The following is a 12,518-nucleotide window of genomic DNA, read 5'->3' on the forward strand; positions in this document are numbered from 1 at the left end:
GAATAGGTGGGTGGGGAAACCTGGCTGTGAACGAGGGTTTAAGTCACTGTAGCTGGGTGGTAAGTGAGGGGAAACCGAGAATGGTTGCCCAGGGTTTCTAGAATTCCATTGAATAGAATTCAAATTTAAAGCCCACGAGCTGTTGACTCAGCATGTTCCTAAACTGAGCTTTTAGAAAAGGTGTAACCCCTGCTCTTATCAGATGTGGACTATATCAGTTCTTCAAAGAGCATAAACTGCACAGGATACCGTAGAGAGATCACACACTTTTAAATCCATGGTTGGTGCCATGCCTGGAGAATTTATCTATCTATCTATCTATCTATCTATCTATCTATCTATCTATCTATCTATCTATCTATCTACCTACCTACCTACCTACCTACCTACCTACCAATCAGGCTGTGTAGACTGCCCTTCATCACATCCTGATTGCAGAATGGTTTACAGCACACATGAGATAAAACAGGATTATAATTTAAAAAAGAAGAAGCACATGAAATACAATTAAAACAAACAGCAGATAAAATAAGCACAAGGATTAAATGCCACAGCAATGCTGAATAATAATAATAATAATTTATTATTTATACCCCGCCCATGTGGCTGGGGTTCCCCAGCCACTCTGGGCGGCTTCCAACCAAAGATTAAAAGTACATTAAAATATCGCTCATTAAAAACACAAACTGATGTGGAAATGTGGAGAAGTGAACTTAAAATTGGAAAAATGAGAAATGAGGGAGATTGACCAACTTGTCCATCTCTAGTTCCATCTGATACTTTTTTTTAACTGACCATGTTGTGTTGTGTTTTGTGCTGTTGTGCCCTACTGTTAAAGAGTTGTTTTATTGTTTTTATTGGGTTTTTTAATGTTCAAGAGATTGCCATTCTGAGAGAGGTTTGCAGAAATCACAGAAATCAATATCTGTCGAAGTGCTTAATGCTTCAGATCACTAAGCTAAGCTTTTATCATATAAATTAGCAGGCGACTAACATTCAATAGGTTGGATCCTAAGAACTGTGAGCAAATTTATGCCTATGGATTAGGGTTTTCCAGCTTTCTCCTTCCCACTGCAACCCCCTGTGACAACTCCACACATCTGCAAAAAAGCAGTCCTTTGGTTGTGATGCAGGAGGCTGAGAAAAGGAATTCATCAGGTGTCCTCCTCTACCCCCTTATGTGAACAGGAGTGCTTTCCATTTGCATATGCAGCCTTTAGGATCCAACCCAATATTAATAATAGAATTACACAAGGAGAACCTGCAGAAAACAATGGGTGGGATTCACCTAATGAGTTCCATCAGTGGAAGTCCTGTGCAAGGTCTTATACTTGCACTATGGGGCTTTCTCTTCTCTCTTCCTCCACCCCAAAAATTGGCTTGGTGGGCAGGGGGAGCTGGGAGAAGAATCAGAACAGCATAGGGGGTAGGAGAGGGGGAACCATTCCCTGGGGAGCTGAAGAGCATGAATTGACAAAATGTTCAACTGACATAGCATAACTTTAAAAGGTAAAGGGTAAAGGGACCCCTGACCATCAGGTCCAGTCATGTCCGAATCTGGGGTTGCGGCGCTCATCTCACTCTATAGGCCGAGGGAGCCGGCGTTTGTCTGCAGACAGCTTCCAGGTCATGTGGCCAGCATGACTAAGCCGCTTCTGGTGAACCAGAGCAGCGCACGGAAACGCCGTTTACCTTCCCGCTGCAGCTGTCCCTATTTATCTACTTGCACTTTGACGTGCTTTCGAACTGCTAGGTGGGCAGGAGCTGGGACCAAGCAACGGGAGCTCACCCCGTAATAGGGATTTGAACCGCCAACCTTCTGATCAGCAAGCCCTAGACTCTGTGGTTTAACTCATAGCACCACCTGAGTCCTCCCAATGTTGTAGTGTATCTTCATCTCCTAAACAAAGCTCAGGATTCCTGTCACAAAGTGAGCAGGGATGGTCTGCTCATGAGGTGAGCTTAAGAAGTCCAAGAGATGGTACCTCCAGGGGCTCCCCACCTGCCCCACTGCCAGTGGAGAAGCAGCATTGGCAGTGCCAGTGGTTTCTGGTGAGATCTCATGAAATCTCATGCGCTCCATGCGATCTCCATGAAATCTTGCCAGAACCTGTGATCACCACTTCATGAGCACCACCACACAAGAAAGGCTTCAGCGTTGGTGGCACCTTCTAGTTTCTGCCCCTACAACAGAGCAACAAAATCACCTGCTGCCTTATGCTCAGTTGTGACCTCTACAGTTAACACAGAGTGACATCACCATCTATACTTAGCTAGTCAACACAACTAGGGTACATGCAAAGGTGTTCCAATGAGTCTGCCCCCCCCCCAAAGTCTCAAGCTGGAGCATCTTCTGAAAGCCTTGGCATAATTTTGTGTTTTATCTATTGTTTCAAATCCTAAATATTTGGGATTAAGCATCCTACATTTTTAAAAGCCCTACTGGTCCACTGAAGCTGAGCTATAAAAAATATAGCCATATTTTAAAGTCCTCCATATCTGAGAATGGAGAGAGAGAAAAGGACATGCGCCACTTTCACTGCAATATGTTATTACACATAGATTGCAACGATACTTTCCATCATCAACAACTGTATTTCTTGAAAGACAATCTGAAGGGCAAAAAGCTGGTAGACGACACAACACCAAGAGATCACCACAGTGATCCCTCTCTGTGGTGTGGGGTCCTAAGGAAATGGGGAGAGCCACACACACCAGCACCTTGTTTGTGCCAGTTGAAAATGTGATATGAAAGCTAGGAGGTAAATGGCACCTTAAACTTAGGTTATGGAGTGTAGGTGTGCTTTTTTAATAACAAGAATACAAAACTGAAAATGAATGGACTGCAGTTAAAATCTAATGTTAATTTTTCACATGGCCTAGTCCCCATCTTAAGACTGCAAAAAACAAAGCCATACTTCCCCTGCCCGCCCCCCTAATATTCTTATGAGGGTCCCTTCTCCAGTCTTCAGAGAGTGGCTGGAAGTGGAGAGACAGAAAAAGTCCTCCTTTTCTTTCATCAGTGACAGTTTTAATCTGAAATCTTAGGCTCAGTACTGTGTCCAGAGCTCAGAAACTGCACACATTAATGAAATTCCCTGTCACAAAATGCACCTAGAACAATAGGAGTTTTGAATGCTGGTATGTGGTCTTGGTATTTCAAGGTTCCGGAGCTCACTCAGATGACAATCCTAAATACATTTACTAGAGAACAAACTCCATGGAAAACGGTGGGAATTACCTCTGAGGTAATTAATAGGTTTTGCTATTAATGTGGCTCTGAACCCTTCCAGAATTTCCATCACATGCCTCTTAGGCTACCACAGTTGAACAGTCAGCAGTGAATGGGAGAAGAATGATACATATAGACAAGCGGCCATCCAAATTCCAAGGGGCAGTTCAAGCATTAATCCTATGTGGTACCATCCTATGATGGTAGTGATGGTAACACTGGTGCAGGCAATGTGGCGTCTTCCAGATTTTGTTAGACTGCTACTCTCATCATCCCTGACCATTTGCCATGCTGGCAGTGGCTGATAGGAGTTGCATTCCAACAACATCTGGAGGGTGCCATGTCAGTTCCCCCTGGTGTAGTGGTTAGAGTGCTGGTTTGAGACGGGGGAGACACAAGTTCAAATCCCCTCACTGACTAGGTGACCATGGGCCAGTAACCATCTCTCAATCTAAGATACATCACAGTATTGCTGGAAGGATCAAATGAGAGGACCATATTAGCCATTCGGATGTCCTTGAGAGCCAGTGTGGTGTAGTGGTTAAGAGCGGCAGACTCGTAATCTGGTGAACTGGGTTCACGTCTCCACTCCTCCACATGCAGCTGCTGGGTGACCTTGGGCTAGTCACACTTCTTTGAAGTCTCTCAGCCCCACTCACCTCACAGAGTGTTTGTTGTGGGGCTTTGAGACTCCTTCGGGTAGTGATAAAGCGGGATATCAAATCCAAACTCTTCTTCTTCCTCTTTTTCCTTGGAGGAATGGTGAGAGGAAAAACTCATGACACATCTCTCTAATGTGTACGTTTTTCATAAGTGGAATCATGACACAGGATACTTCTGGAGCAGCAATTTGCCATGTGAAATCTGAAACAGCTCAGGAAAGGACTTATCCAGATCTTGGCATGTTTGAACAAACTCTTAATAATTTGGATGACCAATTGACATAGATGAGCTGAGGAATTTCTGAAAAAGCACAACTCCATCCATAATGCTTATTCCCCTTCTGTTTTAAGGGTTCAAAACTAGCAACTAAAATTTTACCCCAACTTCTGTTGGGGGAAAAGTTGGGTTAAGATTTGATTTGCTGGTGTGAAATTGGGTCTGCCAAATTATGACAGGTAAGAGTCTGTCGTGCATATACATCATCTTCATTTATTACGTATGCATCATATTGAGGCACATGACTCATACTGAAAATGGGAATTCACCCTTTCACTGTTTTTCCCTACCCAATATGCGAATGGGACATATTTCAACTAATGAATCCATGCTCCTACGCACAAACTCTCTCACCTATATGCATCAAGCCAGTGGAAAAGAAAAAGGGGTTACTCATTAATCCATGAAATAAAGCTTTCCAAACTGAAATGTGTGGTTTTTCTTATCTCTCCAGAAAGTCTTAATAAATAGGTAGGTATAACGTACCTGAGAACAGCTAAATTAACCTAAGTCTTCAGAGAGCACTTATTCTCCTTATGATTTAAAATTAAATTCCTGCAGATATGTCAAGGGTGCTCATTTACTGTCTGCTCTGTGCCTTTTCTACCAGTCTAATTCAGGCTGTCACAATCAAGAGACCCACTACAGCCTATCATGAACTCATTGGGACCTTAAAAAACTTGCACCGTATGATACAAAATGTAAGTATGGTTTCAATGGAAATGCAAGTGAAATGTAATTTTTCTATTTATTGGGGGGGGAATTAACAAAGTTTTAAATGAAAGTATAAAATATAAAATGTATTTGTTTTTATATTTATCTAGGATACTGTTGAACTACATTCACCAAGAAACATCCTGGTAAGACTGACTCAACATTTGCTTTCTATTGTTAAACACTATAGATTCGTTTTCAAATTGTAGCTGCTGATGCCAAATGTATTGCATAGTGCTGAATCCCTATATCATGGGTACTGGTAATCCATTGTTGGGTTGCTCTTGTGCAAGTGAAATGGCCCTGGTAGAAGCTGCTGGCAAAGAAGCAGTGGTTTAGAATTAACCAGATCTCAGAAGGGGGGGGGGGAGCACTCATCGCCTTGCAGGATTAGTGTCTTATTTTGTTCTAATTAAGTAATAAATATACATTGGTCAAAGGCTAGAACATACAGCTCTCTCAATCCAAATGGATTACTGATTTGTTAACATGGTGTGTGGTAGAAAGGGCTGGTGCCATTTTAGTCCCAAACAAAGGCAGCTGATTATACCTTTTATTGCACCAGGTCTGCAGCCAGAGCAGCAAGTGTTTTGTAATGACAGGTCAAAAGTTTGTTGTTTATTACACTTGTACAGCACTCTTCTTTCAGAAGCTCAAAGCCGCTTAGGCGAGGCTTCCACGGTGTCCCTGCTTAAAACTGGGTCATAATATCCACTTAGCTATAATATCAGGTTCTCCAAGACCACCATCAGCTGGCTAGTCTACAAACCTAGTTGGACAACGTAAAGATATCACCAGAATCATTTTGAATATTGTTTTGATGAAGGAGGACTAACACAAGAAAGGTGACTTTTCCATATCTGTAATTCTAAGCACCGTCTAGGGTAACATTAAAAAAAGAGAGAAAGAGAGATTTCGCTTTTAAATTGGCATTTTGCATTTAAAATAATTGAGAAAGACCAAGGTTGTTTTTACTCAGCAAGGGATCTTGGAATTAAATGTGCATAAATACAATTGTTTCCTGAAAATACCTGTAGTTAGAGGGGCAAATAACATTGCTCCATGAACTAGTTGCTTTACACTTGACATCAGTATGCATTATTTAAAAAAGTATGTATTTCTGAAAGCTGACGTATGAAAATTGATCACTCTTGTTTGCCTTGACTTAAAAAAATAAATAGACCACTCAGAAATTGCTTCATTTACAGAACAACAATATAACTGAAGACTTACATTTTAAAAGGAACAGAAAAAACTCACCCAGCTTTCTTCTGCTTACTACATTCTGTTGCGCTTCAGAATGCTATTCTGTTTTTGCTCATAACTTGAGCAAGGAAGGTCTTCCACTTCTTTGCTGCATTTGTTAACTGTAAGATATGGTTATAGTTCCCATCAAAATAGCATTCTTTAAATAGCTCAGTATGTGTTAAAACAAACAGAACTAGTTTCCCTGTTAGAAGACCCTGCCAGGATCCCAGAAGCAATGTATCTACAGTTAGTGACTAACTGCTTAATCATAACTTTTCAAGCAATACAGTCTGCCAGGCTCAGGAAGTTAGCGGTTTCACACACACAACAGTCTTTTAATGCCCTTACCTACCATTCTGTACTAGTAGATTTCTGGACATAGCAGTCTTAGTTTACTGTGTAGTGCTATAATTGAAAACTGCAGAGGGAGAAAAGGTCCCATTGTTGTCAATTTAGGAAGCTCAAGGCAGATTACAAGCTTGAGCAAGCGGTGTTTGGGGAGCAAGAGTGGGAGATGGCTATTGCTTGCACACCTGACTTGCACACCCGACTTGCAGGTTTCCTGAAGGTAATGGGTTGGAAACTGGACTGGACTGGTTTTGCACTGTATGTGTGAAGGGCACATGCAAAACTGAAATGGGAAAAATGCGAGTTGTACTTGCAAAGCTGTCCGAATGGCAACATAAAGTGGTAAAATGAGTATGGATCTAAAACACTTCATTGTGGGAAGACAAATTTGACTGTTCAAATATGATCAGAAGTCTAAGAATATCTTGCATCAGTATAATGATATATATGGTTTTCCTTCCAGGGCACTTGCCACCTGTCTGCCTTAGACTGCTTCAAAAATGAAACCTCATTATTAAGGCCACTACAGCATCGCAAATCAGGTGTGAGCCTCTCTCGCATCATATATTTCCGTCCTCCTCCTATTCCTGGTGCATCTGACTCGGTATGGCTAATGATAACATCTTATTTTATAGTAAATGGACTGACTCAATAATTTGTCTGATGCTTTGGTATGTTCCATTAGGTTCTGCAACAATAAAGGGTGCTAGCAGGTTTACTAGACATAAAGATTTGTGCCTGTATCATTCAAGATTAACTTTATAAATAATTATGTTTCACATGTCTGTCTCAACAGATGGGCAGTGGATTAATGTGCTTAGAAAGCTCAATGGAAGCTGATACAATAGGAATCAACACATAAACTATATAGCATCACAACTTGAATCATCACACTTCACTGTGAATAAGCCCTTAGACAACTTCTTAAATAGGGCACTTTATTTCCAACTTCTATTATCATGACAAACATTGGCCAGATCCACACACTCTTGTTGGCTTTTGGAGAAATCCCTCTCATTTTCTAGCTGTATTCCCTTGTGCAGTGTTGAATCCTGCTCTGAAGGGTTTCTGGTCTTCTATAATGACTTCTGTGGTGGCATGAGGGGCTACAGTGGGAAGCTCCCTATGATCCTGGTCAGTGTGGCCTTAGACATGTCGCTATCTCCAAATCTTAAGCAAATGGATGATACTAATCTACTTAGGAGAATTCTTGTAAGGATTCCTTTTGGTTCTTAAATGGCAAAACGATACTCTGATGTGGTAAGTCTGCAAGTTACAATTTCCTGAAATTCATGGAAAATGTATGCTGGAGTTGAAGTCACACTTTGCCACCTTGGCAACCTTCTGCCAAAAACTCATTGCTGATGTAGGATTGTCCGAATAAACAGGAATAATCAGTGTGAAGACTGGGCTGGCTTTTCTGCCACCCAGTTTTGCATTCAGACCTATAGGATTATTTACCATAGAGTTTCAATGACAGAAACTTAGAATTTTGAGATGCTGTGTTGGACCTGTGAGACCTCAAGTCATACACCTGTTCTTAAGGAGGAGAAGTCTGAACTTAGAGTTTCCTGCTTCATTTTACCATTTGAAAATGGCTCCAGGTGATGAGGCTAAAATACCACATCTCAAAGAAAGTGTTTGTGTTCAGCCCTGGGATATATGAAATAAAAGATGATCACCAACAAGTTTCCTAGAGACTAAGCATTGCGACGAAGGGTGTCAGGTGGCACAAACATTAAAAAATGCATGGAGACAGCTAATTATTTTTATTGTGTACACTCTTTAAAATACGTGAAAAATAATTAAGACTTTTTCTTCATCTAACAGACGTGCCCTTCATGTACCAGTTATAAGAAACAGAGCCTAAGAACATTTGTGAAAGACTTTATAGCACTGCTACAGCAGGTAATAAAAGTGTAATCACAATCATCATTATCTTGCGCTTTTGGCATTTGCTTTTTCAACTTGTCTACTAGTCTTTAACACTTTTGTAATGTCTATTTTTACAGATGTATCGGCTTCACATAGAGAACTGAGAGCAATAGGACACCTGCTGTTTCAACACCCTCTATGTCAGTAATATAAATGTAAATATTGTCTGCCAGCCACATTCTTCTTTTGGGTGGATGTATATTGAACTATTCATTGTGGGCATGTGGCTTCACTTGGACGTTTCCAAAACGCCAGCAAAAAGAAAAGAGAACAAAAAGTATACTCTAAAAAAAGCCCAATATGTTGCTAAAAATTCTCACTAGAATATTTTGGCAATTTGTAAATCTGGTAACAAGGCAAGTATGTGATATGAATCTTGCAATTACAAATTTTTATACTGCAAAAATTCAATATAAGCTTTTGGCTACCATTAATGGATCTTCCAATCCTAAACACACTTACTAGGGCTGTGAGCCCCTGAATGCAATGGGAATGAGTTCTGAGTAAACATGCATTGGATTGCGAAATCTGCTTTTGCACAACTCCCATTCACTCTACTGGGGTGTGTTGAGGAGAGGTTATCACTGAATTGCTTCCTTTATTTGAAATAGAGGGCATGTGAAGTGGGAATCAGTTAACAACATCTAATAATTATAGCATATATTTGCCTTATTTATATAAAAATGAATGGAAATATATACGCTGGGGGGGATCTCTCTTTCTCTCTTTATATATAAATTAATTTTCTTCAAGCGTATATAATTAATTCATAATTCTATGAAGTAAGATGTAATACACCATTTTAAAAAGGGACTGTTTCAGTACCGTGGCCAATAAGCTACCTCCAGGCTGCACAATACTGTACTATGGGGAAAGGTCTTGAACTGAAACTAAACTATTAAAAAAAATGCAGAGTTGCTACAAGGTCTTATTCATATTTGTATTCCCAAAGTAAGGAGGTGTGAAGGATATTGTTATAGATAAAGCTCTTTTACTGTTTGTACCACTCTATGGGAATCATTGATTAAGAAAACCCACTGACCACTGCAGTGCACAGTAATTTAAAACGGCCAGCTAGTTCCTTAAAATGCATCTTCAATTGAACCCTGCAAGCAATATTCACCTGTTATGTTGTCTAGAAAGTGATATGCCCCAAAGTGAAAATACGGACAAAGTTGTTGACCTTTAGTTTTTGGGGGAACATTTTTAAAGCCTCCCCCCCCCCCGAATCACCCTACTTGCACAGCATAAATCCACCCAGACACCATTTTGTAGCCCAGTTCCCAGACATATGGCAGGCCTTTATTAAGCTATTTTGATTACATGAAAATACCTTTTAGTGTTATTGCACAGACTTTCATTCTTAATGAACGTTACCCTTCCTCCATCTTATTGGCCACAAGTTAACAACAAAGCCAGGGTACGTTCTCACGTGAAAGAAGTGCCATTATACCCATGTTTTGCATCTGGCTGGCCACTGTGAGACCAGGATGTCAGTCTAAATGAATCTTTAGTCGGTTCCAGCAGAGCTTTTCCAGCGTTCCTATTTATTGCTATGTACTAACCATTAAATTCCTGCCAACCTAGCAGTTCGAAAGCACATCAGGTGCAAGTAGATAAATAGGTACCACTCCAGTGGGAAGGTAAACGGCATTTCTGTGCGCTGCTCTGGTTTCGCCAGAAGCGGCTTAGTCATGCTGGCCACATGACCCGGAAGCTGTACGCCGGCTCCCTCGGCCTATAGAGCGAGATGAGCGCCGCAACTCCAGAGTCATACGCGACTGGACTTAACGGTCAGGGGTCCCTGTACCTTTAACCATTAAATTAATGCAAACTCAAACATAAGAAACTGTTTGCTTCGAAGAAAGCCAGTACGGACTCGATCAAGCCCAATTCCCTTTAGTGTATGAATAGTTCTCACTACAGAACAGATTGTGGCAGGTGGGAGTGACCGGAAATTTGCAGCGTTATCATTTTCCTTAAATTTTTCTGAATGAAGATTTACACTGTGCTGAATGGTGGAGAACTAATTTTCTCCTACGGAGAATTAAGAATCTGTTTATGGTATCAGTCATAATTGTTGTCAGCAGACATTTCAATATGTGTTCTAACACTGCTTGGAGACTTACCTGCATTCTTGTGTCCCAAAAATTATACATTGTGCCCTTATTTAAGAATTATTTATTACACGAACTGTGTTAAATACTGGAACTATGTTGTTTATTTATATGTCAATTGATCAAATTTATTTAAAATTTTCAGAATATTAAAATGTTGTTCAAATGATATGCTTTGTTTCTCATCACTTACAAGGATTCTCACTACTTGCAAGGAAACAATCAACATTTCAGATTTGCCATGTTATTTAACCTTAGAACTTTATCTGGTATTAATTATGATAATATATATTCTCCCCCCTTGCAGTTAAGGTCCCAGGGAAGGTATAATGATAAAAAATAAAGAATACTAAAATTGGTTAAAACTATTAGGTTATATTACATCCCAAAACAGTCAATTATTTGAGCTTCATTTAAAAGCAAAGTAAAATATAAATGCAGTATATAAACTACTCTTTGCCACTGAGAAAACAAATTATGCAAATTCCAAAAGTGAAAAAAACAAAGCTTAATGGTTATTTTAATAGCAGCTCAATTTATATTACTTATTTGCCCATGTGCTTAGACTTTTTGTTGTTGTTGTTGTTGTTGTTCAGTCATTCAGTCGTGTCCGACTCTTTGTGACCCCATGGACCAGAGCACGCCAGGCACACCTATCCTTCACTGCCTCCCGCAGATTGGCCAAACTCATGCCAGTCGCTTCGAGAACACTGTCTTAACCATCTCATCCTCTGTTGTCCCCTTCTCCTTGTGCCCTCCATCTTTCCCAACATCAGGGTCTTTTCTAGGGAGTCTTCTCTTCTCATGAGGTGGCCAAAGTACTGGAGCCTCAACTTCAGGATCTGTCCTTCTAGTGAGCACTCAGGACTCTTTAAGAATGGATAGGTTTGATCTTTTTGCAGTCCATGGGACTCTCAAGAGTCTCCTCCAGCACCACAATTCAAAAGCATTAATTCTTCGGTGATCAGCCTTCTTTATGGTCCAGCTCTCACTTCCGTACATTACTACTGGGAAAACCATAGCTTTAACTATACGGACCTTTGTCGGCAAGGTGATGTCTTTGCTTTTTAAGATGCTTTAATCTCGTGCATTAGCCATTATTCACTTGCGTTACCTGGGAATAATTCCCATTCAACTCAATGATGCTTACTTCGGACAACATACCAGTAGGTTCAATTTGTAACGTACACTGAGCTTCAGTAGAAGAGACAAGCAGGCAGCTAAAATGCAACATTTTACTTTTACTGTAATTAGAAATACAAACCAAGTTGGGCTGAGCTACCAGGTGCAGATCCAAGGCCATAGCCACCACCCTGGTAAAATGCTGTGGATAAACTGATGAGACCACCAACCAGGCAGATAGAGAGTGGCAGATCACAATGAGGATGGAATTGAACAGACTCCTTTCTAGAATCCCCACCCGCCACCCCCTTCAAATCTGGCAGCACATTCATTATCCCCTCATTCACTTCCCAGAGCAAGGAAGGTCAGTCAATACACCACCACATTCTGGAAGGAATCAGTCCTACTGTGAAAAATGTCCCGGAGATGTGTCCCCCAGCCCCAAATTCACTCAAACAATCCACTCCATTACTGGTGATGTGGCTCCTCATAGATGGATTTGCCCTAAGGGATGTTTGGTGTTATTAACCTAGCTTCTTGCTCTGATCAAAGGAGGACTACTATCTCATGCTGCTTTTGAAAACTCTATGCGGGAGATAAAAACTCTGCTTCCATGGTTGTTTGGGTTTGTGACTACTATTAACAGGCTGGCCAAAGAGATATTCCGATCACTTTTGTGGCAGCTGGGCATCTCCAGAGCTCCTGTATAAGCCTAGCCTGGGAGAGACTGAAAGAAGACACTATTTAAGAATATGAACTCATCACAAAAGGATGAGGGAGATTGCAGTCCATTTCTGCCCAAATGGACACATCTCCCCTCATGTATGAGGCCTGCATCTACTATTGCTTAAAGGTAAAGGTAC

The sequence above is a fragment of the Lacerta agilis genome, chromosome 9, assembly GCF_009819535.1.
Source record: "Lacerta agilis isolate rLacAgi1 chromosome 9, rLacAgi1.pri, whole genome shotgun sequence".
NCBI lineage: Eukaryota > Metazoa > Chordata > Lepidosauria > Squamata > Lacertidae > Lacerta > Lacerta agilis.